The sequence below is a fragment of the Phocoena sinus genome, chromosome 2 (assembly GCF_008692025.1).
Source record: "Phocoena sinus isolate mPhoSin1 chromosome 2, mPhoSin1.pri, whole genome shotgun sequence".
Taxonomy (NCBI): domain Eukaryota; kingdom Metazoa; phylum Chordata; class Mammalia; order Artiodactyla; family Phocoenidae; genus Phocoena; species Phocoena sinus.
The window spans coordinates 170,460,081-170,481,768 of record NC_045764.1 but is presented as its reverse complement, the minus strand read 5'-3'; positions in this window follow the sequence as shown (position 1 = coordinate 170,481,768).

The following is a 21,688-nucleotide window of genomic DNA, read 5'->3' as shown; positions in this document are numbered from 1 at the left end:
TTGCAATTTAGAAAGATCACTCGGGCTGCCTCATGGAAGATGGATGAGAGGCGGGGAGTCAGACCAGCCAGGAGGTGATTTCAGCCAAGCAGGTGAGAGAGGATGGAGTCAGGTGTTGGGAGGCTGGGGAAGAGGTGCCCAGATGGAGGCAGCTCAGGCAGGGGACTCAGCAGGGCTGGCTGACGGATGGGTCTCAGGTGAGGATGGAGGTAAGCACGAGAAAGACTCGTTTGGAATTCAGTGGAGAAAGCCAGACCAGCACCCGTATTCAAGTGAACAATGAAGCAAGCAGGAGGGCTGGGGCCGCCCAAAGCCAGCCCCCTCAAGGAGAGTCTGGTGGCGGCTTATGACCTCTGAGAAGGCTGTGACCATCCAGGAGTCAGAGTGACCATGGTCGCGTTCCCTAAGGCATCCTCTTTGGAGACGAAGTGGATGCCTCTCACCACCGCTTTTTTTTTTTTAAGTGAAGTATTTTAATTGATTTACAGTTTTGTGCTAGTTTCTAGTGTACAGCAAAGTGTATATATACACTTTTTTACATTCTTTTCCATTATAGGTTATTACAAGATTATGACTACAGTTCAATAATGCCATTTGCAGCAACATGGATGGACCTAGATATGATCATACCAAGTCAAGTAAGCCAGACAGAAACAAATATATGGTATCACTTACACATGGATTCTAACAAAGATGATACAAATGAACTTGTTTACAAAACAGAAGCAGACTCACAGACGTAAAAAACAAACTACAGTTACCAAAGGGGAAAGAGGGGGGATAAATTAGGAGTCTGGGAATAACAGATATACACTACTATATGTAAAATAGATAAACAACAAGGTCCACCATTGGTTAATTTTTGACTGATTGACTCTGCAAAGTCAGTCATAATATCTCCTAGGATTGGCAACACCGAATGCATATTTTAGGTTTCCACAAAGCATTTGGAGTCCTTTTAGCTTGGGGTTGGGGAAAGCTCATTCAAAACACCCTTTGGAACAGTCATGTCCCAGCATTATTTACAGAACACCAGTGTTCCATTCATAGAAAGAGAACACAATATGTTCTTAGGGAAACACTCGTGTTCATTTCTGGTTCTTTTATAAAGTCATGATCAACGTCACTTGTCAGGTGGACATGTTGATCCAGACTGACAGCCCATCCCCCTGCACTGACGTTTTTCGTTGTTTTTCATTCACATCCGTAATTACCCTCTCCTTTTGCCTTGTTCGTTCTTTCCTCGCCCTTTGCGTTTAGCCATTCTTCTTAACATTCCCTATAATCATACTTAATACTTTGAAAATTAATAGCTGTTCTTTCATGATTTGTCTCTCTTTTGTGGCATCTCTCATTGCCTCTCCCAGTTCTTTGCCTGCAACATAAGAGGTACACTCCCTGAATTTAAGATCCAAGTTCATTAAACTACGATACACGGGAGAAACCATTGGTGACAGCAAAACAAGGTCCCTCAAGCCCCGTTGCTCAAGGCTCAGTAACAGATGAGAGCACAAAATATCTTTGGGATAGAGTATTTACAAACTAAAGGAATTGCATGTCATTAATCACAAGTTCTTAAAAATCAGTCTTCTCTTATTTGTTCTAACTAGCTAAATGGCCCTGGAAATATAGTCTGCGGTTGGCTCGATAAACGCAAGTTGAAAATCATAATGTTTTCACCCAGTTTCCAACTCATACATCGTGGTATAGATTTCTTTTTCTGCTAGCATTCGCCAGTCCACTAAATATTCCAGACATACGAGAGTCTTCATTTGATTCATTCTAATAACTTTTTTCATCAATATGACTTTTGAGAATGCATTGGAATAGCAAATTAAATATTATTTATGACTTTAATTTGTGTCTTATTTGGATTTTACATTCACAGGGCCAACTTGGCTATCATCATTATCATATTGTTTTAGACTACTCTGAAAATTAAAATCCACTCTCGTCTTTAAATGTTTTATTGTGCTTGTCGTCCCTGTTTTGTGCCGTACCGAACATGATTAATTCTGTTAGCCAAGTGCATATGGTCTGCCTGGCCACCATCCATTATCTTCCTTGTGGCTGTCTGTGAATGAGCGCTTTATTATTAATTTTTTCATCTTTTCAATTACCAGATGTGCTCCCCCAATCCGGGGGTTTCTGCACTGTCCAAATCCAAACGGCTGCAGTGACCACCTGGGTGATCTGTCCCCATCCCATGTCCCCCTCCCCCTCACTCACCGCACAGGCCATGCCGGCTTCCCGTCAGTTGCTGGAATGCTCGGAGAATGCACGGAGCTCTCTCCTGCCTCTGAGCGTCCTCACATGCCTTTCCCTCTGCGTGCAATGCTCTTCCCTCACTTTCCCTGTGGCTCCCTCTCAGCTTCCAGGTCTCTGCCTCAGAGAGGTCTTCTTGGACCATTTTCTAAATTAAGCTGCATCTCCACCACCACCTCCTCCTCCATATTTCCTGCGTCGTGGGGCCCCGTCCTTTCCCCTCCTAGCACACACCTCTATTTGGAATGTTTGTTTACTAATTACTCTGGATTGTCTGTCCCCCAAATGGAATGTCAGCTACTTCAGGACAAAGACTTTGTCTTCCTTGTTTATTGCTGTGTCCCAGAGACAGTCCAGAAACTTAGGGCCCATGAGAGAGAGGAGGGGAGTGAGGGAGGGAGCTGACAGCAAAACATCCAAGACAGAGGAGGCTCCTGGCTCACATCAAGCCCAGACAATCTTTAGAAATCTTCTCTCCCTGCTTAGTCCCTTCTATAATGTCCAAGGTCTCACAAAGCAGCTCAAAGCAGAGAATGACAAGCATTTGCTCACACCCTCTGGTGAGTCTTGAACACAAAGAAATAAGTATCAAAGGGATTAAAAGGGTCTTTGGATTCCATGGCCACTTCAGGAGATATTTTTCTGATGGTAAAATTAAAATAATTCTCCGTTGAATGTCAACACCAGAGAGGACTGTGGTCTGTGCTTTTCCATGGAGTTTTTAGAAATGGGCTGACAGGGCCTGGAAGCAGTGATGCCCTAGAAGCAATAAGCACACGTATGCTCAGATCTTGGCTTCTAAGTACCCTTATCCACTGAAGGGAGCCAAGGCTCCATAGAAAAAAGGCTGATCTCAGGGCTTGGGCAGGAAATATCTAAGATGAGCCTGGAATATTTTAGTGTGCCAAAACGTAAGAAAGTAATCAAATAAAGATGAAAAGATGTCAGAAAGACACAGGAGGCCATTGGAAAGGGCTCTCACTGGCCAACTCTGGGATAGTTGAGCAATTAAATAAATAGTGATAGTAATGGGTTATAAACCATCAAATAAAATAATTAGAATTCATGGTCCATTCTGACATCAAAAAATGAACGAATTTTTTAAGAAAGATTCGCAGTAAAAGGCAAAATCGTCTCGTGGTCAGAAACCTAGGCACAACTGCATTGAAATACCAGGTGTGTCAAAGAGTCACTGAACGGCTTTATGAAGAGTTACCTAACCTCACGGCACCTCACTTTGCTCATCTGTCAAATGGGAGCAACGTGAGCACCTACCTCATGGGGCTGGTGTGAGAAGAAAGTGTGGGGGTCAGTGTGTTCGAAGCACTGAGCAGAGTACTTGGCACTTAGCGAGCATGCATGACCATCATTATTATGACCATGATTTTTGTGATCATCTTTATGACTGACCTGGGCACTGACCATAGACAGACATTGACCAAAATGACTTTGAGGAAGCTCAAGGAGGCTGTGTTCTATATTCTAGGAGAATCTCTCTGCCTGGACGCCTAGGTGTCTCCTTTAGGTAAAAGGCAGTGCCAGCCCAGTGCCAAGAGGAGAGTTTCACTGCTCTTGTAAGTTCTTTCCTTCCCAAGTGGACCCTCTCAAGCACTGCAGTAAGGAGGCTCACAAATGATTAAACAAGGCAGAGGCAGTCCCAACTCTGAGGTCTCCAGAGCCCCCAGAATAGCAGTGGTTCCTGGTAGCTGTTTAACTGGCCAGAGGACCAACTACTTCACTAGAGAGCATGCTGGGAACTGTGAAGGAGGATGCTATGGCATCTAAGAGTTTGTGACTTGCCCAAAGTCCCACAGCAGAGCAAGCTCAGCTGCCTGTTTGGAAATCCTGTCTTGGGTATGATTAAAACTTCACAGCAACCTGAAGTGCCAAGGACCATAGCTGGGTCTGTGGGATGGAGGTCCAGGGCTTGATGGGGTCATGCAAAGAGTCAGTGGCAGAACCAACTGTCCTGAGCCTGGGGTCCTCCAACATGGGGATGAGCCCAAAGGGGCCTTGACAGAGAAGCAGGTCAGTGGGGAAGGGAAAACTCAGAATTCTGGTTTACAGACACACATCTCAGGTAGGAAAAGGAGGCAAAGTCACCAAGTCAACTGCCTGAAGACTGATTTGAACGCTGATGGGCTTGGGTTCAAATAATAGCTAAACATTTAGGAATATATGATCTGGGGCAAGTTATTTAAGCTCAGTGAGCCTCTGTTTCCCCATCTGTGAAATGGGATTATATTAGTCCCACCAAGAAGGTCTTGGTGAGTGTCAGTTCTGTTCCTTCTCACACTTTGTATGAAGGACCATGGTTATAGACAGAGCAATAACGAAGGACTAACAGCTATAAACCACCCGCACGAACCCTCTCACTTCATTCCAGTCAAACTTGCATTAATACGACTCTACATATGATTCAGCAGAGGGCAAAGAGGTTGTGCAGTGCGGTCAGTAAGGATAAGAATGAGATATATTGCATTCTGAGTTGCTTGTTTATTTGAGCATCTTTGGAAATCAGAATACCTCTTACAGTGGATGTGTTCATACAATTAAGTAGCAGCACTTTTTTCTGACTTAGTGGTTCATAAAATAAACACTGTGTCTAACGAAGGAGTGATACCTTAGATATGAGGAAATATGGTTATAATTTTTTTAATGTTTTATTTAGTATTTTTTATGTGCCAGGCACTGTGCTGAGTCTTTAATGGGTATGATCTAATTTAATTCTTAAATCCATTATGTGAGATAAATTCTACTAGAGCCACTTCACCAATGAAGGAACTAAAGCACGAAATGATCAAGTAGCCTGCCCGAAGTCACATACATAATGTATCTGTCAGGGTTCCCCAGAGGAACTGAACCAGTAAGATGATAGATAGACGATAGATAGATACATAGATAGACAGTAGATATAGTTATGGACTGAATGTTTGTGTTCCCCCCTAAAATTCATATGTTGAGACCTAACACCCAATGTAACGGTACTAGGAAGTGGGCCTTTGGAGATGATCAGGTCATGAGGCTGGCATCTCGTGAATGGGATTAGTGTCCCTATAAGAAAAAGCCAAAGAGCTAGCTACTCTCTCTGCCATGTGAGAATACAAGAAGGTGGCAGTCTTCAGCCCAGAAGACAGCTCCCACCAGAACACAGCCATGCTGGCACCCTGATCTTGGACTTCCAGCCTCCAGAACTGGGAGAAATACATTTCTGTTGTTTATAAGCTACCCAGTTTATAGTGTTTTCTTATAGCAGCTCAAACTAAGATAGGTGATAGATGGACACAAGGTGTCTATGTGGCCCCATTCCAGAAAAAGAGAGGTTATTAAAAATATATTAAGATATATGTGTGTGTGTGTGTATATATATATATATATATATACATATATATACACACATATATACAGTTGACCCTTGAACAATGAGGGGAATTAGGGGTGCCAACTCTCCACGCAGTCAAAAATCCACAGATAACTTTACAGTCGGCCCTTCATATAAACAGTTCTGCATCTGCAAATTCAACCAACTGCAGATTGTGTAATATTTACTATTAAAAATAATCCACGTATAAGTGGACCCACGCAGTCAAACCCGTGTTGTTCAAGGGTCAAGTATACAAACACACAGACACACATATATGTAGCATGTGTTTACAACCAGAGAGGTAAATATCAGAAGAAACTGTTAAAACAGTTGAAAGTGGTTGCCTCTGGGGAGTAGGGATCAAGCGTGGGAAGGTGAGACCAGGGCTATTGTTTCTCACTACAACCTGTGTAGAATGATTTGATTCTAGAATTCATACATGTATGACCAGAATAAAAACTAGAGTATAAACAAGAAAGTTCCAGCAAGATGAACTATCACCAGTTTATATTCTATAAGTCTTACTTCAAATTCTCAGGGCGGAGTCAAGATGGTGGTGTGGGAAGACACAGAGTTCACGTCTCCCCACAACTAGGGCACCTGCCAGATGCTGGTGGGAGACCCCGATGCCCAAGGAGATGGGAAGAACCCCCAAGCAAACAGGATCTTGGTTCACAAGCCAGGGGTCAGGACAAAGCTCCTGTGGTGGGAGCTCTGAGTCCAAACCATTGGACTAACAGAGAACCTCAGACCCCAGAGAATATTCATCAGAGTGATGTCTCCCAGACGTTCTCATCTCAGCACCAAGACCCAGCTCTACCCAATAGCTTACAAACTCCAGTGTTGGAAGCCTCAGGCCAAACAACCAGTAAGACAGGAACATAATATCACTCATAAAAAAAAAAAGGAAAAAAAAATAAGATGGCAAAAAAATAGGTCACACGTAGAGAATGGACTTGAGGACATGGGGAGGGGGAAGGGTAAGCTGGGACAAAGTGAGAGAGTGGCATGGACATATATACACTACCAAATGTAAAATAGATAGCTAGTGGGAAGCAGCCGCATGGCACAGGGAGATCAGCTCAGAGCTTTGTGACCACCTAGAGGGGTGGGACAGGGAGGGTGGGAGGGAGATGCAAGAGGGAGGAGATATTGGGATATATGTATATGTGTAGCTGATTAACTTTGTTATAAAGCAGAAACTAACACACCATTGTAAAACAATTATACTCCAATAAATATGTTAAAAAAAATATGTCACAGATAATGGAGCAAGGTAAAAACCTACAAGACCAAATAAATGAAGAGGAAATAGGCAATCTACCTGAAAAAGAATGCAGAATAATGATAGTAAAGATGATCCAGAATCTCAGAAACAGAATGGAGGCACGGATTGAGAAAATACAAGAAATGTTTAACAAAGATCTAGAAGAACTGAAGAACAAGCAGAGATGAACAACACAATAACTGAAATGAAAATTACACTAGAAGGAATCAATAACAGAATAACTGAGGCAGAAGAATGAATAAGTGAGTTGGAAGACAAAAGGGTGGAAATAACTGCTGAGGAGCAGAATAAAGAAAAAAGAATGAAAAGAATTGAAGACAATCTCAGAGACCTCTGGGACACCAACATTCATATTATACGTGTCCCAGAAGAAGAAGAGAAAAAGAAAGTGTCTGAGAAAATATGTGAAGAGATTATAGTGGAAAACTTCTCCAACATGGGAAAGGAAATAGTCACCCAAGTCCAGGAAGCACAGAGAGTCCCATACAGGGTAAAGCCTAGGCGAAACACACCAAGACACATATTAATCAAACTGACAAAAATTAATTTCAAAGAAAAAATATTAAAAGCAGCAAGGGAAAAACAAAAGATAAAATACAAAGGAATCCCCATAAGGTTATCAGCTGATTTTTCAGCAGAAACTCTGCAGGCCAGAAGGGAGTGGCAGGATATACTTAAAGTGAAGAAAGAGAAAAACCTACAACCAAGATTACCCAGCAAGGATCTCATTCAGATTCAATGGAGAAATCAAAAACTTTTCAGACAAGCAAACACTAAGAGAATCCAGCACCACTAAACCAGATTTACAACAAATGCTAAAGAAACTTCTCTAGGAGAGAAACACAAGAGAAAAAAGACCCACAAAGACAAACCCAAAACAATTAAGAAAATGGTAATAGGAACATACATATCAATAATAACCTTGAATGTAAATGGATTAAATGCCCCAACCAAAAGACATAGACTGGCTGAATGGATACTAAAACAAGACCCATATGTATGCTGGCTACAAGACACCCACTTCAGACCTAGGGACACATACAAACTGAAAGTGAAAGGATGGAAAAAGATATTCCACGTAAGTGGAAATCAAAAGAAAGCTGGGGTAGCAATACTCATATCAGATAAAATAGACTTTAAAATAAAGACTGTTACAAGAGATAAGGAAGGACACTACATATTGATCAAGGGGTCAATCCAAAAAGAAGATATAACAATTATAAATATTTATGCACCCAACATAGGAGCACCTCAATACGTAAGGCAAATGCTAACAGCCATGAAAGGGGAGATCGACATTAACACAATAATAGTAGGGGACTTTAACACAACAACACTCACACCAATGGACAGATCATCCAAACAGAAAATAAATAAGGAAACACAAGCTTTAAATGACACAATAGACCAGAGAGATTTAATTAATATTTATAGAACATTCCAGCCAAAGGTGGCAGAATACACTTTCTTCTCAAGTGTGCACATGGAACATTCTCAAGGATAAATCACATCTTGGGTCACAAATCAAGCCTAAGAAAGCTTAAGAAAATTGAAATCATATCAAGCATCTTTTCAGACCACAATGCTATGAGACTGGAAATCCATTACAGGAAAAACAACTGTAAAAACCACAAATAGATGGAGGCTAAACAGTGTGCCACTAAATAACCAAGAGATCACTGAAGAAATCAAAGAAGAAATTTTAAAATACATAGAAACAAATGACAATGAAAACACAATGACCCAAAACCTGTGGGACGCAGTAAAAGCAGTTCTAAGGGGGAAGTTTATAGCAATTCAATCTTACCTCACAAAACAAGAAAAATCTCAAATAAACAACCTAACCCTACACCTAAAGCAACTAGAGAAAGAAGAAAACCCAAAGTCAGTAGAAGGAAAAAAATCATAAAGATCAGAGCAGAAATAAATGAAATAGAAACAAAGAAAACAATAGCAAAGATCAATAAAACTAAAAGTTGGTTCTCTGAGAAGATAAGCAAAATTGATAAACCCTTAGCCAGACTCATCAAGAAAAAAAGGGAGAGTACTCAAATCAAAAAAATTAGAAATGAAAAAGGAGAGATCACAACTGACACCACAGAAATACAAAGGATTATAAGAGACTACTACAAACAACTATATGCCAAAAAAATGGACAACCACGAAGAAATGGACAAATTCTTGGAAAGGTACAATTTCCCAAGACTGAAACAGAAAGAATTAGAAAATATAAACAGACCTATCACCAGTAATGAAATTGAAACTGTACTTTAAAATCTCCCAACAAACAAAAGTCCAGGAACTGATGGCTTCACAGGTGAATTCTATCAAACATTTAGAGAAGAGCTAACACTGATCCTTCTCAAACTCTTCCAAAAAATTGCAGAGGGAGGAACACTCCCAAATTCATTCTACGAAGCCACCATCACCCTGATACCAAAACTAGAAAAAGATATCACAAAAAAAGAAAATTATAGACCAATATCACTGATGAACATAGATGCAAAAATCCTGAACAATGTACTAGCAAACAGAATCCAACAATGTATTAAAAGGATAATACACCATGATCAAGTGGGATTTATCCCAGAGATGCAAGGATTCTTCAATATACGCAAATCAATCGATGTGATACACCATATTAACAAATTAAGGAATAAAAACCATATGATCATCTCAGTAGATGCAGAAAAGGCTTTTGACAAAATTCAACACCGATTTATGATAAAAACTCTCCAGAAAATGGGCATAGAGGGAACCTACCTCAACATAATAAAGGCCATATACGACAAACCCACAGCAAATATCATACTCAGTAGTGAAAAACTGAAAACATTTCCACTAAGAACAGGAAAAAGACAAGGATGTCCACTCTCACCACTATTATTCAACATAATTTTGGAAGTCCTAGCCACAGCAATCAGAGAAGAAAAAGAAATAAAAGGAATACAAATTGGAAAAGAAGAAGTAAAACTGTCACTGTTTGCAGATGACATGACACTATACATAGAAAGTCCTAAAGATGCCACCAGAAAACTACTAGAATTAATCAGTGAATTTGGTAAGGCTGCAGGATACAAAATTAATGCACAGAAATCTCTGGCATTCCTATACACTAACAATGAAAAATCAGAAAGAGAAATTAAGGAAACAATCCCACTTACCATCACAACAAAAAGAATAAAATACCTGGGAATAAACCTACCTAAGGAGATGAAAGACTTGTACTCAGAAAACTATAAAACACTGAAGAAAGAAATCAAAGATGACATAAACAGATGGAGAAATATACCATGTTCTTGGAATGGAAGAATCAATATTGTGAAAATAACTATACTACCCAAAGCAATCTACAGATTCAATGCAATCCCTATCAAACTACCAATGGCATTCTTCACAGAATCAGAACAAAAAATTTTACAATTCGTATGGAAACACAAAAGACCCCAAAGAGCCAAAGCAATCTTGAGAAAGAAAAACTGAGCTGGAGGAATCAGGCTCCCCAACTTCAGACTATACTACAAAACTACAGTAATCAAGATAGTATGGTACTGGAACAAAAACAGAAATATAGATCAATGGTACAGGATAGAAAGCCCAGAGATAAACCCACACACATATGGTCCCCTAATTTATGACAAAGGAGGCAAGAGCACACAATGGAGAAAAGACAGCCTCTTCAATAAGTGGTGCTGGGAAAACTGGACAGCTACACTTAAAAGAATGAAATTAGAACACACCTTAACACCATACACAAAAGTAAAAACTCCAAATGGATTAAAGATCTAAATGTAAGACCAGACACTATAAAACTCTTAGAGGAAAACATAGGAAAAACACTCTTTGACATAAATCACAGCAAGATCCTTTTGACCCATCTCCTAGAGAAATGGAAATAAAAACAAAATAAACAAGTGGGACCTAATTAAACTTCAAAACTTTTGCACAGCAAAGGAAACCATAAACAAGACAAAAAGACAACCCTCAGAGTGGGAGAAAATATTTGCAAATGAAACAACGGACAAAGGATTAATCTCCAAAATATACAAACAGCTCATGGAGCTCAATATCAAAAAAACAAACAATTCAATTAAAAAATGGGCAGAAGACCTAAACAGACATTTCACCAAAGAGACATAAAGATGGCCAAGAGGCACATGAAAAGATGCTCAACATCACTAATAATTAGAGAAATGCAAATCAAAACTACAATGAGGTATCACCTCACACCAGTCAGAACAGCCATTATCAAAAAATCTACAAACAATAAATGCTGGAAAGGGTGTGGTGAAAGGGAACCCTCCTGCACTGTTGGTGGGAATGTAAATTGATACAACCACTATGGAGAACAGTATGGAGGTTCCTTAAAAAGCTAAGAATAGAACTACCATATGACCCAGCAATCCCACTACTGGGCATATACCCTGAGAAAACTGTAATTCAAAAAGAGACAAGTACCACAATGTTCATTGCAGCACTATTTACAATAGCCAGGATGTGGAAGCAACCTAGATGTCCATCGACAGACAAATGGATAAAGAAGAGATGGTACGTATATACAATGGAATATTACTCAGGCATAAAAAAGGAAAGAAAACTGAGTGATTTGTAGTGAGGTGGATGGACCTAGAGACTGTCATACAGAGTGAAGTAAGTCAGAAAGAGAAAAACAAATACCGTATGCTAACACATATATATGGACTCTAAAAAAAAAAACAGTGGTACTGATGAGCCTAGTGGCAGGACAGGAATAAAACATAGACATAGAGAATGGACTTGAGGAAACAGGTTGGGAGGGGTAAGCTGGGGTGAAGTGAGAGCAGCATCGACATATATACAATACCAAATGTAAAATAGTTAGCTGGTGGGAAGCAGCCGCATAGCACAGGGAGATCAGCTCTGTGCTTTGTGATGACCTATAGAGGTGGGTTAGGGAGGGTGGGAGGGAGACGCAAGGGGGAGGGGTTAAGGGGATATGGGGATCTATGTATGCGTATGGCTGATTCACTTTGTTGTACAACAGAAACTAACACAGTATTGGAAGCAATTATACTCCAGTAAAGGTCTATTTAAAAAAAAACAAAGAATAGCATAAGAAATAAAAAACAAAATCAAATTCTCTCTGCTCCACTTTACCAAGTTTCTTCAAGCCTGGGATCTCCACTTTCTCATCGGGAGAACAGGACAGCCAAGCTGCCTGGGATTCTGAAATCTGACCGCGATGATAAAGACCTTTATGTCTTTCTCAATCCTTACAGATCCTCCTGGAAAGAAGATGCATGGCGCCCTAACCAGAGACAGAGGATAAAACCAGACCAGGCGGGAGGCAGCCCTGCCCCCTCCCCAGCTGCACTCGTGCCCCTGTCCCCGACAGACCCCCGCCCTGCCAGGGCTCCTCGCATCTCAGGGGCTTTGCTGGCCTCACCCCTCTGCCCTGAGCGCCCTCCCCATCCTCCCACCAGCTGGCTCTGCCTCCCCCAACTTTAATTTACAGGTAGGTCTGACCTTCCCTGACCACGCCATTTAATGAGGCCTATCCCATTTTTTCCTATCATTTATAGAAACACACCAGCTATCAACATTTTAAAATTATGTATTATGTATTGCTTTGCTTGTTTATTGCCTGTTATTCCTCAATAGACCGTAAGCTCCATGAGGAAAAGGACCGCGTTTTCCTTTCACAAAGAACCTGGCAAAGAGGCAGGCCCTCAACTGAGTGAAGAGCTTTGTCTGATGAATGTCACAGGCCACTGTCCCAACCCAAGCCCGACACTCCTTCCCCTGTTAGTTTTGACCAGCTCTCCACTTGACCGAGTCCGCAGGCACGAAAGTCTCTAAATTAGGAATTAAAAAGGAAGTGTGGGGGCTTCCCTGGTGGCGCAGTGGTTAAAAGTCCGCCTGCCGATGCAGGGGACACAGGTTCGTGCCCCGGTCCAGGAGGATCCCCCATGCCACGGAGCGGCTGGGCCCGTGAGCCATGGCCACTGAGCCTGCGCGTCCAGAGCTGTGTTCCGCAGCGGGAGAGGCCACACAGTGAGAGGCCCGGCGTACCACACACACACACACAAAAAACAACAGAAAAAGGAAGTGTGGGGTATTCCCTGGCATTCCAGTGGGCTCCACGCTTTCACTGCCAAGGGCATGGGTTTGATCCTGGTCAGGGAACTAAGATCCAGAAAGCCACGTGACGCGGCCAAAAATAAAGAAAAAAGGAAGTGTGGCATCGATCATTCTGCAGTACCTAGAGTTCACAGCACACTTAACATCCACACTCACTCTGGGCCAGACCCTGTTCTGGGCAACTCAGCACATTTCATTCTCATCACAACTCTACTGAGTGGGTAAGTGTTTAATCCCCATTTTACAGATGCAGACACTGAGACACAGAGAGCCTGAGTATAGGGGCTTTCGTTTATTCAGCTGAGGGCCTGCTCTTTGCCAGGTTCTATGTGAAAGGAAAACATGGTCCTTTTCCTCATGGAGCTTACGAGCTACTGAGGAATAACAGGGGATAAACAAGCAAACCAATAGATAATACATAATTTTTAAATGTTGATAACTCTTATGTTTCAATAAGCGATAGGAGAAAATGGGATGGGCCTCATTAAATGGGATGGTCAGGGGAAACATAGCGGCCACTGTGTAGGAGCCCTCGGGATGGGCTGGACACAGTCCTGGGAAATTTTCACACTGTTTTCTTCCTCCTCCATCTCATCGTGTCATACTGCCCCTCACACACACACACTCGCTACAGTTACCAAAACCCCCAAAGGTCCCGCGGCTGTCGAGCTGAAAACTGCCATTTGAACCCAGGGCTCAGGGCCTCAAAAGCCCACGTTCTCTGCTGCTTCTTGTGCTTTTGTCCTGAAAGAACAGGAGGGCGAGAAGAGGAGGGGAGGGAAAGGAAAAGAAAAATCAGCCAGCGTCTCCGCTAAACACTCCTAGTGGCGGGCAGCTCGGTGATGAAATACACCGCCAGCCGAATGACAGCCGTTTCTAGTGAGAAGGGGAAAGCCACCTACCCCCTTTTAAGACTAGGCTTCAGCATAATTGAAGTGACAATTCTTATAATCCTTGTGTAATGAAGATTATTTTGAAACGAATATTTTTTTCTTATCTTTTTCTTTTACCAACTTGCATGGAGATTTTTCTTTTCAGAGGGAGGTGTTTAAGGCTCTGAGCCAGTAACTCAGCCTCAATCCTTTACACTTGGACCCTGTGTTTTGACGACAGATTCCAGGAGCACGGAGGGAAGGGCAGACGGAGGACCCCGAGCCCTGCTGGACGTGACAAGTTGCCCAGGGATGAGGTGATCCACCAGTGGTCACTCTCCATCCCCCGCAGAACTCACAGGGCTGGGAAGTGGCATGCAAGGCAGTAAGGGAGAAACCCATCTCTGGAAACTGCCCCTCGCAGAGGCCCACCTGAAGTCAAAACAAGAGTGAAATGTGGAAAAGACTCTACCATCATTCTGTGTCCTGGATCTCAGGGCAAGAGCTGCAGCCTCCTGGGCTTACCTTGCGAATCAATTCCATTTTCTATCAATTGTACGGCCTGTATTCACCTTTCTGAACTTTCTTTTCATTCTCCCCATGAGTATTTTCTGCTTCTAGCAATAGCTGAGAACTCCTTTAGGGCAGGGGTCATATCCTTTTACTTTCTGTTATGGGTTGAATTGGACTACTACCGCCACCCCCACCCCCACCCCACCCCCACCCCCACCCCCGCAAAAAAAAAAAAAGATATTTAAATCCTAATCCTTCGTGCCTGTAGCTGTGACCTTATTTGGAGATAGGATCTTTGCAGATGATCAGGTTAAGATGAGGTCGTTAGCATGGGCCCTGATCCAATAGGACTACATCCTTATCGAAGGGGGATATTTCTTCTCAGAGAAGCACACAGAGAAAATGCCATGCGAAGATGAATGCAGAGATCGGGGTGATGCTTCCACAAGCCAAGGGACCAAGGAACACTGAGAATTGCCAGCAACACCAGGAGTCAGGAAAGAGGCCTGCATCGGAGCCTCCCAAACCACCCTCAGAAGGAACTGAGGTCAGTTCAGCCGGCTGACACCTTGATCATAATTTCTGACCTCCAGAACCGTGAGGCAATAAATTTCTGTCGTTTCAACTGCCCAATCTGAGGTACTTTGTTCCTGTAGCCCAGGGAAAAAATACAATTTCCTATTCAGGGTCCAGCCCAGCACTTGATATACAGCAATTGCCCCAAAAATGCTGGTGATGTAAATGAATATATGCATGGCTGAGGCACCCGTGCCCCAGTTCCTTGCCAGGGTGCTGGCTCTCCTATCCCCACTCACCTGGGTTATCCTTCAAGGTCAAGGTGAGCTGAGCCTCCTCTGGTCACGCGATGATTGAATGATTCCTCCATCCTCAGGTGGTCTTAGGGGACTGTTTTCTTTGACATCCCCTTTGCTTGATGGGTCGCACCCCTCTCTGCCACCTCCCAGCTGCCCCCCCCACTCTGGAGTTCCCCGAGGATTAGGGTCTACCCTGGCTTGTCTCTTTGGCCCATCTCACTTCTCAGTTTTCTAGAAACCAGGGGAGGTAGGCGCTACCCAGACCTCCATCGCATCTGTCATCTCCACAGAACCCCATTCCCAAGATGTGTTCACTAAGTTTTGAAGAAGGTGAACGATCACTTCTCAAAGCTTATTTGAGAAGGAAACACAAATCATAAATCAGGTTTGAATGACTCTTTAAAGAAGTGATTTCAATTCAATGACTCTTTAAAGAAGTTAGCAGTTGTAGAATCCCTGGAAAGAAGTGGGTTCTGTGGGTTGAATTGTCTTCCCCTCCCCAACCAAATTCATGTGCTGAAGGCCTAACCCGCAAAACCTCAGAATGTGACTTTATTTGGAAAGAGGGTCATTGCAGATGTAATTAGTCAGGTTAGGATGAAGTAAGTCACACTGGAATAGGGTGGGGCCCTGGTCCAATATGTTTGGTGTCCTTATGAAAAGGAAAAATTTGGATCAGAGACAGAGAGGCACACAGGGAGGGAGGCTTGGAATGCATCCTTCCCCAGCACCTTCAGAGGGAATGTGACCCTTCAGACGCCTTGACCACAGACTCCCAGCCTACAGAAGTTTGAGACAAGAAATCTCTGCTGTCTTCAGCCACCCAGCTTGTGGCCCCAGGAAATTCATGCAGTAGATAATGTTACCTGTCTCCATTTTACAGTTGAGGAATAGAGGCTCAGGTGAAGAGGGTTGCCCAGGGCTTGGGGCTGGTAGGAGGCAGAGATGGACGGCTTACCCTAGGCCCCCAGCGACCTGAGCTGGTGGGAACCTGGTGATTTTTTTGTGATTTCCTGGACAATGATTGAACAAAGGGCCTTAGAGGCACAGAGACTCCCTCCAGTGGAGCCCTGGTTAGGGGGACCGAGGCCTGGAAGCTGCTGGCCTGTGTAATGAGCTGGTGGTTAGCCTCCGAGAGAACCTGCGCCTTTCTCAGGGTTTTCTGCCCCCCAGGAAAGTTAAGGCCCATCTTGTGATTCCTCCTCTCATTAGATCTGCTCCTAGCCGATTCCCATGGAAAACACAAACCTAAACGTGGGAAGTTCAGGTCTTTGTGGGATCCTTTCTGCATCTTCTAAGAACCAGTCCCCAAAGGGCTGCCCTCTGAAGTTACACAGGCAGGAGTGATGGTAGCAGGACCTGGTGTGGGGAGGTCCTTGCATGTGTTTGTGCAACCCTGGGTGAGGCTCACTTAGTGACCCTCCTCCAAGACACAGGGAGGGATGGAGAACCAGCTCCAAGGAGCGGGACGTCATCTTTGGGCCCCAGCCCCGCCCTTGGTTGCATCTGAATCGTGCACCAACATCACCGACGTGAAAGTACTCCCCCCGCTGCCCCACACACACACCCGCTCGGCACACCGTCTCCCCTGCTTTTCTGACTCATCCTGGTGAGGCAGCATCTCAGCCTCTGGCGGCTCCCCACTGCGCCAAGTCACAAGCGCATCCAGAAGGGAGTTGTGACCCGGTGAGAAGGAAGGAGACCCTGCGTGGGAGGAAACAAGCATGGGCTGAGTGGGGAAAGCCTCATTCTCACACCTGCAGGCCACTCCTGAGCTGTGCTCCTGGCCCTGGATCAACAACAAACCTCCTTCAGGATTTAGCTCAGACAACACCACCGCCCTACCCAAACCTTCCAGGTCCCTGGCCACAGGTACGGCCGGCCTACATGTCCACAGAGGCCTTGCATCCTCTGCCCATCTACCCCTCTGGGTCATAAACATCTTGGTGCTGTTCTCCCAACAGAATGAAAGCTGTTAGGTGGAGGGCACAGCGAGTTGCTTCCTTTTGCAGGTGTGTTGGAAGTGACCCTAGGAACAGTCTCAGGGGCTGGGGGAGGACTTTGCCTGCCTGGTGGCCTGAACCTCATCACTAGTCGCCTGGTGCTTGGGTAGCAATGGCAGTGCGCAGGAAGGCTGCAGAATAATTGGGGCTGCTGGCCGTGGGGCCAGGCTGCCTGGGTTCAAATCTTGGTTCTGCTACTTAGTAGGGTTCAGAACTTGGGTCTGTTGCTTAGAGTCTCTGTGCTTCCGTTCCCTCATCTGTAAAATGGAGAGAATAAGAATAAGTGAGTCACAGGGGCGTCACGCGGCTGAAACCCACAGAAACCGCTGGGAACAAGGTCAGAGGCGTGGCGGCTGCTCAGACCACGGCAGCTGCCCCTGCCGCCCTTAACCCACCGCTCCTTGTGACTCCCCAGCTCTGAACGCCTGGTGCATGACCCTCAGGCCGAGGATTTTACCTCTCTGGACGATCCCTCTCATTTATAAAACAAGGGGATTCGATGAACTGTCCACCAAGCTCTCGTCCGCTCTAAATTCTTCAATTCTGCGGTGCATCTCAGACTGCCAAGTAGACAAAGTCCTTTCCCCGCACACAGGACTGTCCCCTGAGTCACTCTCAGCATTGGGAACGGAACCCACCAGCATGGAGAGGCAGGGAGGCCACAGGGAGGAAAACTTTGTACTCAGATTTAAAACTCTTAGAAAATCTTCCAGCCAGGTCTGTTTACCACCCCCAGGCAAGCACTTGATTTATGCCTAGAAAGCTTAGCGGTGACAATTTGGAGCCAGCTCTGTAACGACGTCCCCTCCGACCGGTCAAGTCCCATCCTCACCGCTCGTTAAGGTGACTCTCGCGTCGGTGGCTTCGCAAGTTGGGGACAGAAAATAATCAGAAGCAGGTGGGTGGGTGCCTGCTCGCTCCCTTGTCTCAGACCTGCGAGTGTAGACGGTTCCCTTTCTCCCAACGCAGCCCGTGGGCCTCTCCTCTCCACCTCCCTCCTGCCCGGTTTACCTCCTGTCCCTGGGCAGGTGGGGCAAGGGCTTGTCATCCGCCTTATTGTTCAACAGGATAATATGCTGGATTTCAAAATAATTAGGCTGATGGTAATGAGGGTTTGACGGTTTCTGTGCAATTAGACGGATGGACACAAACACTTTGTTTTTAACCTGGGCTGAGGCTAATGACCCCAGCGGGGAATACGGCAGGGCTGCATTTTGAAAGAAGGGGAAAAAAAATATCCTGGGAACTTCAGAGAAAAATAAATCACAGGGTGGGCTCCTGCCCACAGGTTTGTTCATCTGGATACCCGACCAGATGTTCCCCAGACATCGGTAATGAGGGATTTCAGACCAAAGGGAATGCAGCATCACAGGAGACAGCTTGCTCCAGGTTTAAATCCGTTCTGCAGCTTTTATTGGCTCTGACCTGGAGCAAGTCACTTAGCCCAGCTGCACTCAGATCTCCATCTGTGAAATGGGGGTAATCATGCTGGCTGCACAGGGCTGTGAGTTCCTGGCACACAGTACATGTGCAAGAAAGATTCTGGCGGGGGCCTTGGGAGAGGGGAAGTTCAGTGTGGAAGTATCTAGAAGCCAGAACACGACAGAGACCAGACATGGGCAGTGAGTCCTTTCCAACCAGCAAAGTAGAATGAGCTTCTTCAAAGGTCCAGACAAGAGGAGCTGCTTAGAACTTCTCACCAAGAGAAAAAAGAAAAGAAAAGAAAAAAACCACCGGTTTAATTGAAGCTGACACAATTCAACTCACCCTTCCACCACGGCGAAGCGATGGGGCCTTGGGAAACCTCCCGACCCTCCCATGAGCCTGCTGTGCGGTTTCCTGGGCAAAGAGTAGCTTCACCCCACCTGACGCCACATGGGAACCAGGGTCTGCAAGGTCAGACTAGGCACAGGGATCTAGAGACAAGATGAATGGAGCAGGGTGGTCAGACAATGTGGTGGCTGCTGGTGAGGCCCCCTGGGCTACTATCTACAAGGCAGGTGGCAGGGTAGACGGAGAGAAAACGACCCCGGGGCCCGGGTAGGTGGAAAGTATTGGGGAGAGGTTTACCCACCCAACACACTTCTTCTGAGCCTTTGGTCTGTTCAGGGCCCCGTGCTCATGCTTGGGGCACAGAGATAAATGACATCCAGCCCCTGCCAGGCACATTGTCCCAATATAAAGTGATAGGCAATTTAAGTGAAACTTGCAAGGAGCACAGGACAGAATGATGGGCTCTGCCTAGCTGCAGGGAGAGCTTCCTGGGAAGATTCAGGCTGGGCCTTGAAGGAGGAATCAGTGTGGCTGGAGCATGAGGACCCCAGTTCAGCCTGGGGGTCAAGATAAACACTCTAGTCTACTCTGTAGAGGATGAGGGTGGTGGCTGCTCCCAGGAAGCACATTTCCCCTTCATTCCTGGACAGAGAGAGAGAGAGAAAAAAACAAACAAAACAACACTGTCTTGGTAACTGCAGTTATATGAAAGACAATTTTCTGTCCCTCACGATTCTCTATGGCTGAGCCACTCCACCAACCTCTGCCCAGCTGTCTTCCTGTCCTCACCCCCCCTTCACTGCCTCTCCGCCAGGCTACAATTTCCTGGAAAGGTGAGGTCAGGAGTCACCAGCACCAAGAGAGAAGTAATGGAACCCGAGGCTGGTCAGGACCATGGGCAGAGACGTGGCTTCCCTTCCGTGCCCAGAGGGGTAACCCACAAATGCAACTTTGTCCTGGATGCCCACTTGGGCTTCTGTAAACTGTCTTCCTTATCCATGGATAAAGGATGTTCAGAGCCACTTTCTTCTCTTATGACATTTTGCAACACTATTAGCAAACCAGTTGCCAAATTTTGCTGGAATCCGTTCAGATTTGCAAGACTGCACTTGGAGAATTTTTCCAGGTGCCACTTTGATCCAAACTGGAAGAAGTTCCACAGATGAAAGGGTCCTGTGACATCCTCTGGGAGTGTGGGAGTGGAAGATGGAGCCCACCGGGACTCTGATTCTGGGGCCAGGGGAGGAAGAGGACAGATGTTTAATCGAAGGCAAGGATCTCAGGGCTTCGCTGGGCCACGAGTCCCAGGCTGATGCTGCACGTAATCCCCCCATTATAGGACAGAAGCCCAAGGGTCCTTGCTCCAGTGGGCTCTGACTGCCCTCTCTCCCTGGAGAGCTGCCTCTCCCACAGGAGAGCCGAGGTGGCTGCCAAGACAGTCCTGAGCAAGGGCCGTGCTTGAGGTTAATTCCATGGAAGAATTCAAGTTCACTGCTGAAAACTCAAGGTCAGTCTGAGGAAGTGAGGGCAGGAGGTGACACCCTGACACACCAAATCTGTCTCACCTGAGTCAGACACCTGGGTCACAAGTTCCTCTTAGGATAAGCCGACAGGAAATAGTGGAGCTCTACACTGAAGCCAAGGTTTCTTTGGGAACCTTGAGCTCCTGCTTGCAATCAGGGCTTCCTTCAGGAGTCACCAGGCCAGAAGACAGTCAGAAAAGCCACAGAATCTCCTGCTGCGGGAACCCCTGGAAGTCTAGTGCTGCCAGGGCTGAGCTAGGGAAAGGGGGCCCAGGGTCGCTCAGCTGAGTCCTCCCAGACACCAAGGCTATGGCCTTATGGAGCAGCTGCTGGCCAAGGAGTCAGAGGCCCTGGTGCCCATGCCGTTGGGGCCACTTTTCTGGTAACCACTGTCACTCCAGAAGCTACCTTGAGGACTTACGCTTATGACACCTGCCTGAATCACAAGACGGTGGGGCGGATCGTGAAGACTTACTGACCCTACAGTCGATTTTCCTGATCGCTTTTGTCTCTCTGGACAAAGCAGCCCATCAGCCCCTCAAGACATTCCTCACACACCCACCTGTCTTTAATTCGGACACATTGAATACCTTCCAGTAAATAGTATTTCAGTTACAGCACCTGCCAAGTGGCAGGCACTGTGCTGAACGCTGAGGCTATAATGGTGGACATGGGAAACCCATACGGTCATCCATCAAATGTCCGTATTTTATCATAAGTATCTAGTGACCCATCTGACTCACCCAATAGACGGCGGCCGTTCAGTGTTCTAACTCCAGGGCATGGCACCATGGCTAACACATAGTAGGCGCTCCATCTTAGTTAAATGAGTGAAGACAATTAAAATTATCTTGGAAATACTCTAAAGTACTATAAGAACGTAAATTGAGATCAACAACAGAAACAACTCTAAATGTCCTAGCCATTCAGCCAGAGGTGTGAAAACCAGAAGAGATCACCGAAAGGAACGATGAAGGACCCGCATATGGTTCAGTTAACAGAGTGAAAGGACAACGATGAAAAGTCTAAGCTGATGAGACTTTAAAGGGCTGTGGGGTGTGGGAAAAGGAAGAGGTTCTTTTCAGCTGGGGGGGGCAGGGAGCCCCTCACGGGAGGGAGGGCATTTCAGCTTGGAGGTGGGGAGATGAGCTC